The sequence below is a fragment of the Mustela nivalis genome (genome assembly GCF_964662115.1).
Source record: "Mustela nivalis genome assembly, chromosome: 11".
Classification (NCBI taxonomy): domain Eukaryota; kingdom Metazoa; phylum Chordata; class Mammalia; order Carnivora; family Mustelidae; genus Mustela; species Mustela nivalis.
The window spans coordinates 30,992,209-31,011,990 of NC_139030.1; the positions used below are offsets into that span (position 1 = coordinate 30,992,209).

At 34.4% G+C, this 19,782-nt stretch overlaps 1 long non-coding RNA gene across 2 annotated transcripts in view; it reads left to right on the top strand.

Annotated features, from left to right (window-relative positions):
- LOC309843589 overlaps positions 1-19,782 on the top strand; it is a 79,511-nt gene that overhangs the window by 38,998 nt on the left and 20,731 nt on the right. The window lies entirely within an intron of this gene.

Sequence of the window (19,782 nt, forward strand, 5' to 3'; positions counted from 1 at the left end):
ATTTTATGAATAGAAATAAAAAAGCTACTGAAAAATGATGACTTATTTAAATAAATTGCTCATCTCATTCATGCAGCAGCCCCAAGCAAAATATTTATAATACCTAGCGGTCATATAAATTAATACAATAGTGCCAAGCAATATAGCTGAAACAAAATAGTGTACCAGGGGCTCTGGTGAACTGGAGAAAGAGTGCTACCACTCACACGTTGCACGGAATATAGGCCCCTTTAAGAAAAACTGGGATTTCATTTAAAATTTTCTGATTCCTAAAGGTTGGCAAGTATTTCATATTTTAAACACACTGTGTGGGCCAAACAAAACATGTCAGTGGGCAGGATTTTGCCTGTTAGCCACCAGCTCGAGACCTTTGCTTTCATTCATTCTAAACAGTGCAATGTGGTTTGTATTATGTGGTATTGGCAGGCGGGTAGTATGTGGGGCTAACGTGCCTGGATTTATTTTACTTATTAATTACTTTATATCCTGCCTTGTTCCCAGATGTATTCAAGCTAGCTATTAAAAAAATCATACAATGATATGATAGAGTAATTGAGGTGAAGAGAGAAAGGACTAAAATATAAGAAGAGTCCTGGGGAGAGGTAATATAAAGAAACAAAGTACATAAAGAGCAAAACTATTTAAGATGAGATAAGAATGCTTCATTGAGCTTCATAGCAGCCAAAGCAAAAAGTAAGAAAAAAAAAAATTTAAGAAAAAAATAAGCCAAATTTATTTACATCACGTGTGAAGTAAGGTATGCAAGACCACCAAAAGAAATGTAGTTTTACAAAAGACTGAAGTCAGGAAATATTTCTGCCAGAAGTCTTTATATTTTCTAGCAAGGGAGGAACTTTTCTCCTCACACAAATTGTCTGGCCACCTCATCTCCAGTAATTGATGGCAGTGAAATCACAATCGATGCATAAAGCACAGCATTAACACACACTATTTTTAGGGGTCTTTGTCAAAGAATACTACCCCTTCCTTCCTGCCCATACAGATATGCAAACAAAGGAAACTATCCCTGCCCCCACCAAAGGATTCATCCATCTTTAGTATCAGTAAACACTGTGGCCAACTTTAGTTAAAGCCAGGACAGTTCTCAAAATTAAATTCCATTTAACATTTATTAAACATCCACAATATGTCAAATACAGTGTTATATACTTGGTTATTCACAAAGATATATAGAAAAGAAAAAAAAAGTTACCTATCTTAATAAACTTCCCTTCTAGAAAAGGAAACAAACAGGTTTTGAAACAATTATAAGATGGTATGCTAACTCACATTAAAAGAATGTATAGAAAGCCCAGATGTAACAGAAAGGAGCATGATTATTTCTCTTGGACGTATGAGAAAATGCTCCCAAGATTATTTTAAGTGATTTTAAGTATCCAGATGTCTTTGGGAAGGGTAAAAGAACGTCTTCAGAAATGCAAAAATAGATTATCTCTAACCCAGAAAGACCTTTCCACCAGTCTCACTCAGAGATGTTTATACCATTGGCATCATCTCATTCTCAATTATATTCTCATCACTGCATTTAAACAATACATCTTGGTCCCTTCTCTGCATTACTCTGATTGTCTCCACATGACTCATCCCTATCACCCCACATTAAAGAATTCTATGTATTCCTACAAAAACACTAATTTGGGGGCACCTGGTTGGCTCAGTGGGTTAAGCCTCTGCCTTCAGCTCAGGTCATGATCTCAGGGTCCTGGGATGGAGTCCCATATTGGGTTCTCTGCTCAGCAGGGAGCCTGCTTCCCTCTCTCTCTGCCTGCCTCTCTGCCTACTTGTGATCTCACTCTGTGTCAAATAAATAAATAAAATCTTTAAAAACAGAAAAAAAAAAAGAATTTGAAAAGATATATGCACCCCTATGTTTATTGTGACATTATTTATAATTGCCAAATTATGAAAACAGCCTAAGTGTCTGTCCATAGAAGGATGGATAAAGAAGATATATGCAATGGAATATTATTTGGCCATAAAAAAGAATGAAGAAATCTTGCCATTTGTAATGACATGCATAGATCTAAAGAGTATAAAGCTAAGCAAAATAAGTGAGTCAGAGAAAGACAAATGACATATGATTTCACTCATATGTGAAATTTAATTTAACAAATTAATGAACAAAGAAAAAAAGAGACAAACCAAAAAACCAACTCTTACATATAAAGAAAAAAACAGATGGTTACCAGAGGAGAGGTAGGTGGGGGATGGGTGAAATAGGTAAAGAGGATTAAGAGTACACTTGTCATCATGAGAACTCAGAAACATATAAAATGTATAGAATCACTATATTGTTACACCTAAAACTGATATAACACTGTATATTATCGATACTGGAAATAAAATTTAAAAATTCTATTCATTTCAACTGATTATCATCCCTCTGGCATACATGCTGTTCCAAGAAAACTAGTATTCTCTATGCCGGCTTCCAAATCCTATCCCTTGTGGCTTCAAGTTACACAGCATATGTAGCAGCAATATTCTAATACCTTGGAAACCCAGACCAGTCATAACTAACAATTCACTAATGATCAGATTTTGAGTCAGATTTTCTTGCTGTTTTGAGCAGATTTGCTGACTTTCTTTTGTTCTCTTCTTATATCTTTAGTTTGAGGCATTCCCCACTCCCCTTACCAATTATACCATCTCTTCTTTATGGCTATACAAACTCTTTCTCATACCCTCTTTAAAAGCCCGTAACACTGGGGGGCCTTGGTAGCTTACTTGATTAAGGGGCCAATTCTTGATTTCAGCTGAGGTCATGATCTCAGGGTTGTGAGATCAAACCCTGCATGGGGCCCCCTGCTTAAGATTCTCTCCTTAGTGCCCTTTCCCTCTGTTCCTCCCTACCCATCCCTACTTGTGCACATGTGCGCTCTCTCTCTCTCAAAAAAAAAAAAAAAAAAAAGCCATAACATCATGAAAATCCAAAATCCAAATACTTTTTTGCAAATCCTTCCACTTGTCCAGTGTGACGGCCCTTACTCCTCTTTGGGAAACATTACAATCAGTTTCTCATGAGACTTACAGTTTAACCAAACAACTATGATTTTCCAAAATAGTATTCTGTGTATTGCTTTAGTACACCTGGTCTTTCCATACTTACCTCTGTAGTATAAACTCTGTTTAAGGAAGAAAATGATCTTACACAAGAAAAGATATTTTAAGTTTAGCACTCAATTGCATTTTAACTCTGCATCCTAAGAGAGGGAAAACAGACTCAGAAGAAAAGCATTTAGAGATACTTCTGTGATTATTTACATATGTAAGGTTCTCTGTATGTACATACTGAAATCCGTATGGACAAAGAATTAGAAGAGCAAACAAGTAATTATAGACCAAACAGACAAACTCAAACTCACAGAAAAGTAATGTGAAAGTTGAAAGACAATAAAAAGACATGATCCTGAAGGCACAAGTTCCATTTTATAACCACCTATTTTGAGGAGCCAAGGAGGGCTGCACTCTAGTTTTTAGCTCTGCTCTCAATAAGAGGTGGGAGATCTCACAGGTCTTTTTAGTCGTGAAGATCAGAACCTCTGAAGAGTTGGTATATTTCAATTTTTGTCAGGGTCAAGAATCTAAACCTAACTGTAGTATCTTCCCCCAAACCCAGAACTTACAGAGAAGTACCATGCTATAGTGAATAATACATGTTATCAATTTTTTATCTCTTGATTTGGATTTGTTCCTTATATACTCTCTCTAGCTATCCATCAGAGCAGTATATACCTTTTTTCTAAAAAAAAAGTCTCCAAAGAGGAAGAAAGTTTCTGAAGAGGAGGAAAGATGTAAGAAACATCAGGAAATGGGGTGCCTAGGTGGCTCAGTCAGTTAAGCTCTGACTTCAGCTCAGGCCAGGATCCCAGAGCCTGGCATCAAGTCCCATGTCAGGCTCCCTGCTCAGCTGGGAGCCTGCTTCTCCCTATTCCTCTGCCTGCCTCTCCTCCACTTCTGTGTTCTCTCTCTTTCTCTCTCAAATAAATAAAATCTTAAAGAAAAAAAGAAAAAAGAAACATCAGGAAAGGCAATGGGTAATTTCTTCTTCCTCAAAGGAAGCATTAGAGGATTTTTGTTCCCTTGGTGTCTAGGGTTCCTGGTCACGCTGCTTCGAAGCATGAAGAAGTAGACCAGAATTTGAGGGGTGGGCAGTGAAACAAAGTTGATTGGTTGATTGAGTGGTAGTACAAAGCTCCCAGAGAGGGAGGGAACCCAAAAGGGCTGTGGTTTGGGCGTTCAAATCTAAGGGTTTTTATAAGCACTTTCAAGGAACTATCTTGAGCATCCTGAGATTGGGCCCCCTGTGGATTGACCGCTCAGGTGTGCCAATCAGGGCTTTGATCATGCACCTGTCTACCTATTGGATACTGTTCATGTGTTGATGGGTCTTTTGGGATGACATCTGGAGGCAAACTGCCTCAACTTGTGCTAGTGACCAATGTTTTATGATTAACTGTTTTGTTTCAGGATGTTTTGCAAAAGTCACTTCTGCCGAGGCTGCTAGACAGGATGGTCTTGGTCCTGTCTAAGCTGTAAAACAGGATGCTTGTGCAGTTTTGTCTCAGGTGTCCAGACCCCCTATTTTCTTATTGGGGGACCCTGGTCCTGACCACCTGAGTGTCTAATTAACTTCTAACAGAAAGGAAAAAGAGAGGGAGAGTCAAGGAGTTAGGGACTGCAGGAGACTATAAGACTCTAAAAAAATAGAGAAAGAAGATTCCTCATCAAAGGTTAGATAATAAAACAACACAGAATGATAAGGAATTCAAGCAACAGTAAGAGTCCAGTACTCTTCCAGAGTTTCTTTACTTCCATGAAGAATTCATTCTCACTCCCATTACAAAATCATGTATTTCTGTCAAGGTCAGTGTCAGCCATTTCATAGAGAGCAAGAATCTACGGAGGAGCTACAATCTGTGAGATAACAAACACTTACTCCCCAAAGTTATTAATAGATCAGCCTCGGATCTTGATTTTCATCCTTTGGTGTGAAAGGAGACAGCCCAGTACTGTTTTTTCAACAACTTCAAAAGGGGATTGAAGCATAGAAAAATTTGCTGAGTCAAAATTAGGAGAGACATGTAGGAAGAGGGTTTTATTGATCTGGGACTTTGCATTTATTTTTTTTTAATTGGTTAAAAATAAACCCCTTAATTTAGGTCTCTGAGAACATCTTGGGTCTTAATAACAGAGTTGGCAAAGCTGCAGTGAGAGAAACAAAAAGAAATAAACTTAGTTTTGCTTTTAACATACAATTATTGTCCTATTAAATGTAAATTTAATCCCTATTTGAGACATGTAATTTAAAATGTGACCAAAATATTATAGGCATGCTACTTCTAATTACATCAGGTGGCCTTATTTTAATGAAGGCAGAATTTGGAGGTGCTACCAATTGCAGTAACAAGCTGATGACTTGTTTTTCACAGTCAACATATCATTAGCATTTGGACTCCAGAAAGAGAGTAATTATTTTTTTAAATAAACTTTTAAAATTAAAGACTAGGTATACATAACATAGTCCACCCTTGAATTTTTTTTTTCTTTCCTTTTTAAGTGCTATTTAAAATAGACATAGACTAAACAAATTAAAATGTGCAAAAATACACCTGGTCCTTATCTGACCAACAGCTAAAGTTTTGTATAAGAACTCCATAAACTGATCATCTGCTTCCTTAGCTGAGTTAGCATTGTCTTCTGCGTTTATTTTCTAAGAGTTGGAACATGGATGGTAACCACTTAAATATTTAAGGCTTTGTGCAGCTTTATAGAATAAAACATAGATTGCTTACTGAATCAGGGAAGGGAAAGGAGAGCTAAATTCTCTTCTTTTAATATTTTTCTTTGATATCCGTCCTCCTGGACAGAAATTTCAAGCAACAGTTCCCAGCAAACATATGGGGGAAGCCCATTGGAAACATGGGAACGTAAATTAATAATGGCAGATGCCGGCATGTCTGGATGTTGTTTATGCTGAAGAGTTCTGCATTCTTTATGTTTTGAAATTATTCTGTTGTAACAATTTTCAGATTCGTTTAGTTTGGCAATATATTCTGCTCTCCAAAGGTGTCTGCATTTATTTGACTACAGAAAATATTTACTTTAGTAAAGGGCAGCTTAACCTTTGTTTAAATTTGAGGTGAGTTAAAGGTCACTGTAATTATTTGCTGTATTATTTGTGTCAGATTTGAATTACTATGAATACAGCACATGCATTGCCCTTTATTATAAAATAAGCAAAAAGAAACTCAACTTCTGCATCCAGCCAGCATATTTTATGGAACCAATCAGTGTTGCAGAACATTTTCAAGGTTCTCTCTTGGACTGTGATTGACTGAAAGTGCTTGAGGTTAAGGTCCTTTCCCAGAGGGAGGGAAAGAGGCGATTTAACATGGCAGCTCACTCTCTCCCCGCCACCCCCAGCTATGTTTTTGATGGCTAGCAGCCAGCATATGTACAGAGTGGGGTTCAAGGCTATTAGTGAAAGACTACAAGCAGTCACACTGGGAAAAAAATATATAGACAGGGGACCGGAAGGGTGGAATTGCTGAGCAGAGGAAGATTTCAGACCAGATACAGTGGAATCCCTGGGTTTTCAGTGGGGGAAAATTCAAAGTTAAAACATGAATATTGGAATCCAAAAAGTCAATAGAAAATAAGAACATGATGGAAAAGTTTTGAACTCAAATAGATTAGGACATAAAAGCGGGTGAGCCTTCATTGTTGGTCTTTACATCTCAATTATGGGGAGAAAATGATGTAATATGACATGTTGACCACCTTTAAACACTACCTCCCCCAAACACACACACACACACACACACACACACACACACACGACTAGTCAAAGATATTTATGCATGATTTTGGTGACAAAGAAATATCAAGGTTTGATTAACAACTGAACTACATTAAATGTGGGATTTGTTTACTTGAAAGAATGTATGATAGAATAGAAATAGTGCATTCAGTACAGTGAAAATAATGCGATTTATACTTACAAAGCAATCAGATGTTCCAAGTGATGACTATACTTCCTTTCCTCATTCAGAGTTAACATTACTTTTCTTTTGTGTTAGATGTATTAAGAAGACTAATACATAGAAATTGTCTGGCAGACAGTAAGCATAAAATGAAAATTAACTACTTACTGTCACTATCGCTATCATTATTCTATTTAACTAAAAACACACCTACAGCAAATGCAGAGTTTTGGTTCAAGTTAAAGTGAGGGTAAAACTGAAGTCAACTGCAAACATATACAGCAAAGGAATTCAGTATGAATAAGTATGGTGAAAAGCCTTATTCAGAATATGGGCAAAACATACCTACACAATTTACAATATGGTGAGAAAATGGAGGATAATATGGTCAGAGCAGGAAGCAAAAATATCAAACACATTCAGAAAAGCATCTGTAGATGTTGATGATGATGATGATTATACTCCAACAAATCTTAGCCAGGATTTTATTTCAGTCCCAGGAAGGATTCTCTGTGTTAAGTTACAGCAACTTTCTTCCTTTCCAATTCTTCATTTACCACTCCTTATCACAATAAATAAATCTTCTAAAGCTAAATTAACTGTCATTAATAGTTCATATAATTTTAAAGCAACTATTTTTGAGGAGTTTTTCTGCAGTGTATACTATTCACTATTCTAACTAATTATATAACTCAATGATTTTTAGTTAATTTACTGAGCTATACAACCATTCCCTCAATCCAAGCATTTTAATGGCTTTATGGAGGTACAGTCCACATACTATATAATTCACCAACTTTAATTTTAAAACCAGTGGTTTTTGATATACTCACAGAAATAACTGTGCAATTATTACCACAATCTAATATTGGAATAATTTCATCATCTCAAAAAGAAACCCTGAACCCACTAGCAGTTATTCCCCATACCTCCCAAACTTCCCTTCCCTGCTCTTTGCAATTATTAAAAAACATCTGTCACCACACATTTGACAATTGTGGACATTTCATATAGAGAGAAACATAAAATATGTGGTCTTCTGTGACTGGCTTCTTTCCTCTCATACGTTTTCAAGGTTCACCCATGTTGTAGCATTTAATCAGTACTCCGCTCCTTTTTACTGCCAAGTAACATTCCACTATATTAATACATCACATATTTATACATCCATCAGTTAAGGAACTCTTGGATTGTTTCCACTTTGTGCTATTAAGAATACTGCTTCAATGAACATTCAAGTGCAAAATGTTCATTTTCTTATAAAGATACCTAGGAGTGGAACTGCTAAGTCATAAAAAATTTAAACATTTAATGTTAAAAGAAAGTGCAAAAATGTTATTGTCTGTAACAGCCATTCCAGTGGGTATGAAGTATTATTTCATTGTGATTTTGATTTGCATTTTTTAATGACTAATGACTTTTTATGTTTTTTATATATAAAAAACATTTGTATATTTTCTATGGAGAAATATATATTCTGATCACTGCCTGTTCTTAAACTGCATTGTCTTTTTACTATGGAATATATATATATATATATATATATATATATATATATATATAGTTATTTTTGCAGTTATTTATTTGAGAGAGAAAGCACACAAAGGGAGAGGGGGAAGAAGACTTCCTGCCTCCCTGTTGAAGCAGGGAGCCCAGTGCAGGGCTTGATCCCAGGACCCTGAGATCACAACCTGAGACATAGGCAGACACTATAATGACTGAGCCACCCAGGTTCGCCTAGGATTTATATATTTTGGGTACTAGTCACTTACCAGAATGGATTCACAAATATTTTCTCTCATTCTTGGGTTGTCCTTTCACATTCTGATAATGTCCATTGTTGCACAATAATTTTGAAGAAACCCAAGTGATCTGTTTTTTCTTATATTGCTGTGCTTTTGGTTATGAAGAAACCATTGCCTAATCCAAGGTCATGAAACCTTTTGCCTGTATTTCCTTCTAGGAGTTTTATAGTCTTTGATCTCTCTTTTAGGTATGATGCATATTGGGTTAGTTTTTGTATGGCATGAACAAGAGTACCCAACTTCATTCGTTTGCACACTGATAACCAGTGTTATTTGTTGAAAATATTATCACCTCCCACCCCCACCTTCACACATTGAATTGGCTTGGAATCTTTACTAAAAACTAATTGGCTATAATGTATAAATGTTATTTCTTCACTTCCAATTCTGTTCCAGTCTTCTATGCCACTACCAAATCATTTTGATAAAAATAGTTTATCCTAAGTTTTGAAATTGGGAAATATGAATTCTCTATTGTGCCTTTATTTGGAGATTATTTGACAATGTAGAATACATTGCATTTCCACGTTAATTTTAAAAACAAATTATCAATTCTGTGCAAAATAGAGAGAGAGAGAGGAAACATGCAACTGGGGTATTGATAGGGGTTGAATTGAATCTTCAGATCAATTTTGAGTGAACTGCCATTTTATCAATATTGATTCTTCCAACACATGAACATTGGATATGTTTCAATTTATTAATTTCCTCCTTTAATTGCAGTTTTTAGAGCATAAGTGTTACATTTCTTTTGCAGAATATAGGTTATAACTATTTTTTTCTTTTTGATGTTATAAATAAAATTGTTTCTTTACTTTTATTTTTGGATTGTACATTGCTAGTATATATGATTAAAAATTTTGTATGTAGATTTTATACTCTACCAACTTGTTGAACATGTTTATTAATTCTAACAGATTTTAAGCAGATTCCTTAGGATTTTTCTGTCTATAAGATCATGCCATATGCAAAAATAATCTTATTTCTTCCTTTCTAATCTAGGTACTTTTTGTTTCAGTTTATTTTCTAATTGGGCTGACTATAGTCACTAGTACAGTATTGAATAAAAGTGGCAAGAGGGGACATTTTTGTTTGTTCCTTATTTGGAGGCAAATAATTCAATCTTTCATTATTAATTATGATGTTATCTATAAGATTTTTTGAAGATACTCTTTACCAGGTTGGGGAAATTTCCTTCTTTTACCTAGTTGGTTCAGTGTTTTTATCATCAAATGGTGTTATATTTTGTCAAATGCTCTCTCTGCATGTATTAAAGTAATGATGTGCTTTTTGTCCTCCTTCTGTTGATAAGTTGTACTATACTGAATGATTTTCACATTGATCCAATCTTGCATTCCTGGGATAAATCCCATTTGAGCATGATGTATAGTCCTTTCTGTATGTTCTATGTGTTGCTAGATATGATATGCTAGTATTTTGTTGAGGAATTTTTGTGTCTAGAATCATAAAAGATATTTTTCTGTAGTTTTCTTGGCATATCTTCAGTTTTGATATCACAGTAATAATAGCTTCAGAGGATGGGTTGGGATATATCCCTTCTTTATTTTGTCAAGTTTAGTCTGTTAGCAACAAAATCTCTCAGTTTTTGTTAATTTGGGATTTTCTTAACTTTTATTTTCACTTTTTGAAAGTTTTGCTGGATACAATATTTTTGACCAACAAGTGTGCTTTTTTTCTTTCAGTACTTTAAATACGTCAATCTTCTGGCTCTATTGTTTCTGATTAGAAGTTAGCTCTCAATCTTACTGGGTCTCAGTTCTACCTAATGAGTTGTTTATCTCTTTGCTGATATTTTCTTATCTTTTCTACATTTTGACTATGATGTTTGGGGTTAAGATCTCTTTGTGCTTTTACTACTTGGAGTTGAGATTCTTGGATGTACAGACTGATATTTTTCATCAAATATGAGAATTTATCGATCATTACCCATGCAAATATTGTTCTGCTTTTTTTTTCATATTCTCCTCTGCTGTGGAGAATATGAATATTCTGAGAATACAATTTCATATTCTCCTCTAAAAATGCATATGTTGATTCACTGAATGGTACCCACAATTCTCTGTGACTGTTCAATTTCTTTTCTTTTTTCTTTTCTTTTCTGTTCATCTCTGTGGACATATCTTTAAATTTACTAATTCTTTCTTACATCAGATGAAATCTACTACTTAGCCTCTGTGGTAAATTTTTATTTTGTTTGCTTTACTTTTAAACTTTAGAATTTCCACTTCTTTTTTTTTTTTAAGAATTTGTCTCTTTTTCAATGTTCTCTATTTGATGAGACACTGTGACCATACCTTCCTTTACTTCTTTAAGCATGATTTCCTTTAGTTTTTTTTTTAATATATTTGTAATAGTTGTTTTGAAATCTTTGCTAATCTGACATTTGCACCTTTAGAAATAAAGGTAGTTTCTGTTGGCAAATTTTTCCCTCTGTGTCATAATTTCCTGTTTCTTTGCATGTTTTGTTGTTTTTAAGTCTGGACAATTCAAATAACATATCATAGGAACTCTAGATACTGATAATCTATTTCCCACCTCAGTGTGTAATTTTTAATAATTCTCCTCAGAGGGTGAAGCCATGCACAGTCACCTAAGGATGACATTGACTTTAGTAGAATTCTCTAGACTGTTTCTCCTTCATTTAAGTTTTGCAGCTCCATTTGGTATCAAACCCAGATATCAGCCTCCTCTAATTAAGGGCTAATTGCTCTATTGTTTTTTTTTATAATGCCCTGGGACATTATTGCTCCACATTCTGATCCAATTAAATGTGGGCCCCTTTGCAGAAGTCATATTTGAACAGGGTTCTTCTTGGCTATTTTTTCCCCTGTCTTCTTGCTGCTTTATAGTTGAGTTTGCTGCTCTATATACATGAATAGCCTTCTCCTGATTCTGTATTTCCATATTCTCCATTTTGTTCAACACTATACTTAGGCTTGAACTTCTCCCCATGTTGCTCAAAATAAAGTCAACTGTTGTAGATAGAATGTCAGAGATCTCTATTTTTATTGTCTATTTCTCCCCTGCATCAAATCTCAGCCACACTGTTCTCAGCATGGAAAGTGTCCCAGTTCAGCAGGAGTAAGACCACTGTTCTATCAACAAGGCATTGATCTGACAGGTATGAAAGCCTGTTGTCTTTTTGACTTGCTTCCTGTGCATTAAAACTGTGCACTGCAAACAAGCTGGGGTAAATACAGTAAGAGTCATTGTATTCTCAGCCTGTTGTTTCTGGTGTAGAGTTTTTGCCCTTCAATTTGGAGTTGAGGGAAAAAGAAAGTACCAGACCTCTCAGCTGCTCTTGCCCAGAAAAGAACATCTGCAACCTGGAACTGAGGGGATGTTCATGTCCTACCTTTCCCCTTGCATACTATCTCTCTACACCAGGACCTGAGAGGAGAGAGGCCTTTATATTCTTGGATGCCTGTAAGAACAGAGTTTCTATCATGCTGACTTGGGAAGAGAGAGGAAGGTAGCTACTTATGACTTGAATGCTAAAAATTCTTGCTATTCTTTCTGAAATGTATATTTTCGTGGTCAAGTATTTCTTCATTTTCTTTGTGACTTTAGGGAAATTTTCAGAGACTTTTATCTCTAAAAGTAATTTTCACTAGCTATGACAATTTCCCTAGGGAGAAGATCTGTAGACATCTTCACATGGCCACTTTGGAAGTCATTCTTCTATCAGTATACATTTATACACATTCCATCTTAAGAAAAATATTTAGTCTGATGAAAAAGAACTTTTTTTAAATAAAGTTCACAGAAATTCAGGCAGGAAATTATCATAGGAAATTACAACTCAGGCGACCATGGTGACTGAATGTGAATAGAGTTAGGCAATTTTCTTTGCCTCAACCATCATCTAGTTTTTTGTGTAAAAAGTCAAAATTTTTGAATACCCACCTCCCTTGTCATGGAATCAGTAGATTTTAGGAAGAATTTAGTAATTTATATCTTTAAGTCAGTGTCCTAGTTGATACTGAATGATGTAGACAAAGGATTCCACTTTGAGTACTATGAGATTAGGAAAGATGTTGAAGATAAATGAGCTAGATTCAAACATCTAAGAGATATGTAAGGGAAAATATGAAGTAAATTAAAGATAGATGTATTTCTAAGAAGACAAGAGAATTATAAACTATGAAATTTTACTTCACCAATAATTGACCAGCCTTGGAACTCAAAGAAGGAAAGATCTGGGCTGATTTAGGATATCTTTAATTTAATGATGGACCCTATGTTGAAGTAAACTGTAAAGTGTCAAGCATATTAAAAAGAAAATCAGAGCACCTGGGTAGTTCAGCCAGTTAAGTGTCTGCCTTCAGCTCAGGTCATGATCTCAAGGTCCTGGGATCAAGCCCCTCAGTTGGATTCCTTGCTCCCCTCTCCCTCTGCCCTTCCCCCAACCCTGAATCATGCTCTCTTTCTCTCTCTCTCTCTCAAATAAATAGGTAAAATCTTTAAAACAACAACAACAATGCAAAACAAAACAAAAAGCAGGAATAACATCAGTAACCTAGAAATATATTGTGAGGGAAGGGAGTTTGGGATATAAATCAATGACCAAAAAGATCAGTCTGACAGCTGAAAAGAGTAATAGTCTTAATATGATGAACAAGCCAAAAAAGAATTCTACATGAAAGTTACTAATCAAGCTGGAAATCTAGAAATCAGTGAGAGTTCAAATAGCACTAAATCTTCACAATTTTAAAATTAGAACAGCTTTAGATATTGTGTAATTGTCCCAATATTTATATAATTTAGTTTATTTATGTACTCATTTAAAAAATTTTTGAGCAGCTACTTTGGCCAGGCACTAACCTAGGGGCTTACCATATGTCATTGAACTAAATGAATGAAGATCCTTCCAACTGTGAAGTTTAACTCTAACATCCACAGACATATAATAAATTCTTATGAGTTAATTACTGACAAGAAATGGTAAAGCACTAAATTATGAATAATAATTCAGTGTTCTAATACCAGTGAGAACAAAGAGAAAATGATAGACACAAAATTATATGGGGTGAAAATGGTGAGTATTAAAACATTCTGAAACTCAGGTATTAAATTCCAAAAAGGACCACCAGAAGAGTACTTTAGAGTTCAATGAACATTATATGTTTTTAGTTACTAGTGATCTCACAATAATGGGAAAAAGTTACTTCCTCAATTACATTAGAAATAAAAGATTAGTAGGTCAGAACAGATCATGACCTCTTAAAAACAAAAGTATTATGAATTCTCTTTTGGCACTTACGAAAATTCAATGTTTTTGAAGAAATGGGTGCTCCAGAAGCCACTGGGCAAATGATGATAATAATCTTAGTCAATAGTTATTGAGTATCTACTATATGTCAAATATAGTGATCCAGACTGCACATATTTTACCCTCTTTAGTGCTCCTAGCAATCAAAAGTGCTGTTGAGTATTTCTCCAACTTTGCTAGTGCAGAAGCTGAGGTTTTATTGCTCATAGTCACACATAAACTCAATGGCAGAGGTAGGGATGATTTTAAAATACTGTTGGCCTCACCACTCCACAATCTTAAGAATCACTCTACCTAAATTCATGCAACAGATGGTTCTGTACTCCACAGTAGAAGAGAAAGTAATATATTTGAAGGGTGAAAAGCAAGCAAAGAAACAAACAAAATTAACCTTTTAAGAAATAATAGTTAGGTGTATGCAAAATGCCAAAAAGTCATGAATCCATCTTAGTAACTATATGAACATACATACTAAGTGTGCTTAATAGAAACAGTCCTATAATGATGATATGATTATCAGATTCCCTCAAGAGTGAATTAATATGGGGCGCCTGGGTGGCTCAGTGGGTTAAAGCCTCTGCCTTCGGCTCAGGTCATGATCCCAGGGTCCTGGGATCGAGCCCCGCATAAGGCTCTCTGCTCAGTGGGGAGCCTGCTTCCTCCTCCTCTCTCTCTCTCTCTCTCTCTCTCTCTGCCTACTTGTGATCTCTATCTATCAAATAAATAAATAAAATCTTTAAAAAAAAAAAGAGTGAATTAATATGAATTCAAATGGTCAACAATTATGTCCTTTAAACTTCCTTAAATGCCGTATTATATGAAGAAAAAGATACAGATCTCTTCTCTTCTCTTACTGGTAAATATTCATAATTGATTAATGATTGAGCAGTCACTGGACTAAGCTAAGTAGTAGATTTCAGACCCCTGAAGCTCTGTTCAGTTTATTAAACCATACTTCCTCCTCTGGTTTGTTTTTTCATAAACTGAAAATTTGAGCCCCTAAATAAATATGAGGCAATTTCAGATCCCTTAGCACTGAGAAAAACGACATCTATCTTGAGCTAATTGCAGTCTCTTTGGGAAGCTGGGTGAGTGCTATGCCTTATTGAATATTCCTGAGTTTAAACTAAGACTGCATTTTAATAAATGCTCATAGAGCAGATCAGCAAAATTTGTCATATACAGGTGGGAACATTCCATTCCCTTGGCTGGAGAAGGATATTCATTCTAGAAAAAGAGATCAGTCAATTTTGTCACAGGCTGCATGGATGGCTCCATTTCATAGTAGTCCTGGCTAGGAATGAGATTCAATACCATTGAGAAAATGTCTTCTTCCAGTAAAATTGTGTAATTTTATTATCTATGTACATAGGAATTTGAGACAATGTTCCTGGTTTTATGCTTGTCATTTTTAGAAGGTTAAGTTGTACAAAGTTACTCATTCTTCTACCAAAGCATGAAGATCATATTTAGAGGATGGAGACGAAAAGGGTATAGGAGGGTATGTTAGAATGAGACAATGGCACTTCCATATCAGCACTTCAGATTCATGTGTTTTCTCTACCTAGTACCCCTCAGTACAAATACAATGTTTAATAGCACATAGTCACATAATATTTTTCCCTATTAAATTTTAGGACATGGAACCAAAACATAAATTTGCCTCAGTGTACTGCTGTAGATAAAGTGGGAACCCAAACAGATGAAGTCTCCTCTACTTCATGGAGAGAGGATGGCACATTTAACAGAAATTTTTAACTTTTGCACTAGAGATGAGCAAATGTTTAACTATAGAATGGTTTCTCACATTGTATACCAAGGTTTGTTAAGATAACAGTAACAAAAATAAAACCTTTACGTTATGGATTAGAACTCAAGATAAGGAATAAAAAATAACATGATTGTTTTTAACATGTTAAAAAATTTTTACAGATTGGGGCACCTGGGTGGCTCAGTGGTTTAAGCCTCTGCCTTCGGCTCAGATCATGATCTCAGGGTCATGGGATTGAGCCTCACATCGGGCTCCCTGCTCAGTGGGGAGCCTGCTTCCCCCACCTCCTCTGTCTGCCTCTCTGCCTTCTTGTGATCTCTGTCTGTCAAATAAATAAAAAATATATATAAAAAAAAAGTTTTTACAGATTGAAGCCCACTTTGAATTTATAAGGATGTCCAACTGGTATAAAGGGAGCAAAAATGATAAACTCAAGAGACTCAGATGGTGTTTTATAGCCAATCTAGAGAAGAGAAAATAACCTAGCTCACTTTGTATCTTGGGGAGTCAGGGGAGAAGGCTAGTAGTGTAAAGTGCTGATATTATGGAACTCTTTATCAAATTATTTTTCTAGTGTATCAATAGGTTGTTTAGTGCTAGGAGATATAATGGGAGACAGGAATTTGTTAGCTAAGCAAATTATTAGCCATTCAAATAAGCTCATTTTAAGAAGTCTTGTGAACTGAGAAAAGGTCAAAAGGTCACACCAAAAACAAATTGTCTTAAAACCAATATCAGACATTTATAGTGTGGATTAACAGAATTTTTTCTTTTATTAAAATTTTAAAAAGAGGCACGCAGGACCCAGACTTTAAATCAGTTTGTCCAGCCATACGGAAATGGAGCAAGGTAAAATGAAGAAATGACTCAAAATTCAACTTGTACATTAACAACATACTTTAAGTTATAGCAGTTATTCTAAGAATTAAATAATAATTATAATAATGAGATTAGTTTATACAATGAAGAATCTGGAAATGGATACAGACTGGAAATTGAGAAGTCATTTTTCAAGGTTACACAGAGTTTTAAATGACAAGGGATCATAGCACTGCATCCTTTCTCAGCCTTTACCTATTATTCACATTTTTATTTTCTCAATCTGTGAAGGAAAACAAAACAACAACAACAAAAAAACAAGATACAACCCTTCCATATCTCTTTTAACCTCTGAGTGGATAATGGGTTTAAGCTTTCATCTTGAAGTTCCCTCTGCCTATACCAAGCCTCTGACTTTCTTTAATTTGACAACTATTCTTCAACTATTAAACGTTTAGTTCAAACATTATATCTTACAGGAAGTATTTTCTAGACTCCACAGTTTGTGCTGCATATCCTCACTGTAGAAACCTTCACAGGGTTATCACATTAAATAAAAATTTAATATCAGTCTTTAGAACTAGCTCAGAGACCTCTTGAGAATAAGGGATGATGCTTTATTACCTTGGTTCTCATAGGTACCAGGACTTGGCTTATTATAAGTCTTTAATAAATAATTGGTGGATTGTACCAGAGTTTAGAATAGTCTTTTGGGAAACAACTAACTCTACATGGAAGGCTTAGAAAAACATTAGGAAGGACAGATGTGATTTTTTTTAGTCACCGGATTGAAAATATGTTGGTTGCTGACAATGGAAACAATATTCTGGGATTCATATTCAGCACCAACAATTAAGCTATTATGGTAAAATATTTAACCTTTCTGAGACCTGGGTTTTTCATCCATATAACATTGATATTGATAATACTTAGTTTACCATGTTCCTCATAAAATAATCATTACAATGTCCTTATCTGATTCATTATAAATACCTATCAAATAATGGCTGTTATTCTTAATATTTTTATTGTTAGAAATAGTAGTCAATGCTCCACACATAGTAGTAATTAAGAATTGGAATCTACAAATGCCATGTGTACATTCATGATGGCTAATAGAGTCATTTTAATATTGTTAATCAACAAAAATAAAATAGCATGTGCCTTATAACTTTTTTTATTGAAAGTTTTACTTTGAGAGGTAGCTTTCCAGTTGCTTCTTTCAGACTGAGCATAAACCCCATCCTCTATTCAACATAAAGTGACCAAAATATGTTCAACCTCTTTAATGATTTGATTTGTATATTTTAGAAATTTTGAGATTAAAAAAAAATCTAGATGCTATCTTCAATATCTAAAACATACTGTAAATCTATAAACATTGTCCATTCAAAATTTAAAGAAATAAAATTAAATACATGTTGAATTAAATATATGGATATGAGTCAGTATTTGTGGACAAATAGTAAGGACTAAGTGATGAATACTTTGGATTGCCATTTATTTTGATAAAACAAAACTTTTTAAATTAATAATGGACTTAATTGCATAAGGAATCTAGTCAATTTGTGTGTGAATATTCTCTAATTTATTACTTATGGAAACATTTCAAAAAATGTTTTTCAAATATTAAGGTATTTTTTCCCTTAAAAGTTATTTTTCAGTACTTAAAGAATTTTTTTAAATTAAAGAACATATTTTTTCTTCCCTTCCTTTAGGATAAATCGATAGATAAAATCAATTTTCTTTTATTAAAATATTAAAATATCTACTTGAAGAATTTCAAAATAGCAATTGCCTTTACTAAAACATCATAGGCAAATTGCTTCCCTCAATAACACAATCTGCTTTAGTGACATACTGTTTATTTCACTAAGATTGCTATAAATCCAAGTGACTGGATGGCCACTATATACTCACAGTATGAGTATGATATGGGACTAAATTATCTATCATTGGTTTCAAACATATTGGAAAATGGCAATTTTGTGCTTAACTGTAAATTTATTTTATTTGTATTAATCACAATTGCATGTCCCTGTCTATCTAGTCTTGGAAGATAAAAACTCAATGAATTCACATCCTGTTTAATTCACAAATGAATTGTGTTCCTGAATTTTAACATGCTATTCCTAAAACTATTAGCTGTGTTTCTGCTTTATGGGATGTTCCTACATAAGCTGGCTGTTCATCAATTTGGTGTCCATACATTTCTTTGAAAGTTATATTATAATTAGAGTTTAGGTTAATACTATTCAGTAACCATAAAACAGACATAAAATAATTATAACTCATTTAGTGAAATTAGAAAAGGAGCAATTATTAGACTCCCATTGTGAAGCTTTGCTGTGAGGGATAGATAATCTATCTGCAAGATGTACTTTAAGAACACCATTTTCAAAGAAATAAACTAGATAGATTACTGCTTTGTCTTTGTGCACTTGAGGCAGAAGGGGTGGAACTAAAAACTTGTGTCGTATCTGTGAGTTTTCTGAACTTTCCTGAATGTTTATAGGCAAATTAAAAACAAACAAACTAGAGATAGTACATGCTTAAGATTTCTGTTCATTTTAATATTTGTAAAGCTGAGAAAGTATGTTATGTAAATTGATTTATATTTGTAAGGTACATTTCCCCCAGATTTAAAAAAAAAAAAAAAAATCCTTTTTATCGTTTAAGGCACTCAAACACTGTCTGAAAATTTCAATGATCAGTCTTTTTTTTTCCTAGTGTGCTCCAGAATGATTGATTTGTTTGATGGTCAAGAGAAGTGTATTGAGCTTTGTAATTTGCCTTATTATTCAATCATCTGCCTCTTGACAAAAGTTATGTTCATTCATTCACAGATAAATAAGAAGAGATGAAATCTACGACTTAGAAGTTCAAAATAGAACAAGTAACAGAATTTCTCTGTACTCCCTTTCTCTGCACTCTTTTAATCTAAGTAGTTTTACAGTGATATGAGGCCTCCAAAGTCCAAGAAAAATGTACATAGAGATAAATTATAGAAAATAGTAAGTTTAATAGAATAGTAATGTTTTAAAGAAAATAGATCAGACAGAACTAGTATATCTATACATTTAATTT